A 3476-nucleotide genomic window follows, 5' to 3' on the forward strand; every position below is an offset into this window, starting at 1 on the left:
AAATGAAACGCCAGCTCACCAAGAAATTTTTACTAGATCATTACCACCAGGATAATTTTATCCAGTTGCAAAATTTTCGACAGAGATCTTTATCTGTAGAAGAATATACTAGAGAGTTTGAACAACTCATGATAAAGTGTGATATTCAGGAGAAGGAGGAGCAAACAATAGCCCGGTACCTTGCAGGCTTAAACACAGATATCAGTCGTCTAGTCCAGCTTTAACAATATTGGACCTTGGATGATGTCATCCGTCTGGCCGTGCGTGTTGAGAAGCAGATGCCCAAGAGATCCACTTTCCAACCTTCATCCTCTAGGAGTTATCCAGAAGGCCGTAAAGCAGAATTTTAGCAGACCAACTCCTCAAGTAAGCCACAACCTACTGCTATGCGCAAACCACTATCCAATGCTGCCAAGGAATCTGGTTCTAAAGCAATCAAATGCTTTAAATGCCAAGGATTTGGCCACATTACTGCGGACTGTCCTACACGAAGGGTTGTCACCATTCGAGAAGGATCAGGGTATGAAGTACTTGAAGAAGATGAGGAGGACGATGAGTTCTACGGTACTGATCCCGTATATGACGAGGAGGTCACACCTGCTGATCAAGGAGAAGCATTGGTGCTTAGACGAAGTCTGCATACAACAGTAGTCAAAGAAGAACCTTGGTTACGATGCAACATTTTTCACACTCGTTGCACGGCCCAAGGAAAAGTTTGTAATGTCATCATTGACAGTGAAAGCTGTGAAAATGTAGTATCTAACTACATGGTGGAGAAATTGAAGTTACCAACACAAGATCATCCACAACCTTACAAGCTTCACTGGCTCAACAAAGGGAATGAGGTAAAAGTTTCTAAACAATGCCTTGTGACCTTTTCTATTGGGAATCGATATTGTGATGAAGTTTTATGTGATGTTGTTCTCATGGATGCATGCCACCTTCTCTTGGGGAGGCCATGGCAATATGACCGACATGCTATGCATAACGGGCGAGCGAACACTTATTCTTTTACGAAAGATGGTGTCAAGTTTACACTAGCGCCTCTACCACCCAATGAGATTAGCCAATCTTCAAGGGAATCTAGTATTTCTAAGTCGTTAATGTCTTTGTTGACTAAGGAGGAATTTAAGGTGTCAAAATCCAAAGCCTAAATGATAAGCATTATTCTGGTGCTTGAGGTGAACGATGAGACGGCCAATCCACCTGGAGTCATTCCGTTATTGTCAGAATTTTTAGATGTAATATCCGATGAGATACCACTAGGGTTGCCTCCAATGCGAGACATACAGCATGCCATTGACTTCGTTTTAGGAGCAGTCATTCCTAATAAGCCTGCTTATAGGATGAGTCCCCAGGAACATGCCGAAGTCCAACGGCAAGTTGAAGAGTTGTTGAAGAAAGGATTAGTTTGAGAAAGTATCAGCCCTTGTGCTGTACCTGTTCTTCTAGTACCTAAGAAGGATGGAAGTTGGAGAATGTGCATTGACTGTTGAGCCGTCAACAAGATCACTACTAAGTATCGGTTTCCGATACCTTGGCTTGATGATATGCTGGACCAATTGCATGGTGCCACTACTTTCTCCAAAATTGACCTTCGTAGTGGGTACCATCAAATCAGAATTCGGCCAGGAGATGAGTGGAAGACCGCTTTCAAGACCAGAGATGGCTTGTACGAGTGGAATGTGATGCCTTTTGGATTAACAAATGCCCCTAGCACATTTATGCGCCTGATGAATCAGGTATTGAGACCCTTCATTGGTAAATTTGTTGTTGTGTACTTTGACGATATTCTTATTTACAGTAAGAATCAAGAGGAGCATTTAGATCACTTGCGGCAAGTTTTGCAAGCCTTGCGTGAGCAGAAGCTTTATGCAAATCTCAAGAAGTGCACCTTCCTCACCAACGAAGTTGTGTTCTTAGGTTACATCATTACCGCGGAAGGTGTTCGCATTGATCTAAGCAAAGTTGCAGCCATTGACAGCTGGCCAATTCTAAAATCTATCCAGGAGGTTCGAAGCTTCCACGGATTAGCTTCTTTCTACAGGAGGTTCATCCATAATTTTAGCTCAATTGCCGCACCACTTACAGACTGCACCAAAGGAGAGAAGTTTCAGTGGACAGAGCAACCTCAGAAAAGCTTTGAGGAGCTTAAGAAGAAGTTGACCGAAGCTCCAGTCCTAGCTCTTCCTAATTTTGACCAAGTATTTGAAGTTAGCTGTGATGCTTCTAACACCGGCATTGGTGCTGTCTTAAGCCAGGAAGGCCATCCCATTGCCTTTTTTAGTGAGAAGCTCAATGATGCCAAGCTCAGATATTCTACCTATGACAAGGAATTTTATGCCATTGTCCGAGCTCTTCAATATTGGAGTCATTATCTCCTAAATAAAGAGTTCATACTTTTTTCGGATCATGAGGCTCTCAAGTATTTGAATTCTCAGCAGAAGATCAACCGCAGACATGCTCGTTGGAGTGAACTCTTACAATCTTATCCATTCCTTATCAAACATAAGGCTGGAACTCTGAACTCTGTAGCTGATGCCCTTAGTCGTCGCCATATGCTACTTACAACATTGCAAACCAAGGTTGTTGGATTTGACCTTATCAAAGAGTTGTATCAGGATGATCCTGATTTCCAAGGAGTGTGGGAAGCAACCGTAAATCAACCTTTCCACCAGTTTTACAGGCATGATGGTTTTTTATTTCGAGGTAAAACCCTCTGTATTCCACAGGGTTCCTTAAGAGAAGCCATAATTTGGGAAGCACATGACGGTGGATTAGCTGGACATTTTGGAAGGGATAAAACAGTTGATCTGGTGAAGGAGAACTTTTACTGGCCTCGTCTTGAACTGGATGTCAACAGGCATATACAAAGATGCAGAATTTATCACTTAGCTAAATCCAAAGGTCAGAATACCGGATTATACATGCCTTTGCCAATTCCAGAAGCACCGTGGGAAGATGTAACCATGGATTTTGTTCTAGGTTTACCATGGACTCAAAGGCAAAAAGATTCTATCATGGTAGTTGTGGATCGTTTCTCAAAAATGGCCCATTTTATCCCATGCCAGAAGACAAATGATGCTATTCAAGTAGCAGACTTGTACTTTAAGGAGATTGTGTGTCTTCATGGCGTTCCTAAAACTATCACTTCTGACCGTGATGTGAAGTTTCTTAGCCACTTTTGGCGGACGCTATGGAAGAAGATGGGAACTAAGCTCCAATTTAGCAGCTCTAGTCATCCCCAGACAGATGGTCAAACTGAAGCTATAAATAGAATTCTTGGTAATCTTCTTCGTAGTTTCGTGGGGAAGAATTTGAAGCAGTGGGATCTTATTCTTGCTCAAGTTGAGTTTGCTTATAATAACTCTGTCAATCAAGCAACTGGGAAGTGTCCGTTTGAAGTTGTTTATGGCACTCGTCCCCTTAGTCCACTAGACTTGAGCCCTTCAATTGATAAGCAGCAATACAGCTTT

Source organism: Prosopis cineraria, unplaced genomic scaffold (assembly GCF_029017545.1).
Source record: "Prosopis cineraria cultivar Desert tree isolate PC_DT_omini unplaced genomic scaffold, ASM2901754v1 PC12, whole genome shotgun sequence".
Classification (NCBI taxonomy): Eukaryota; Viridiplantae; Streptophyta; class Magnoliopsida; order Fabales; family Fabaceae; genus Prosopis; species Prosopis cineraria.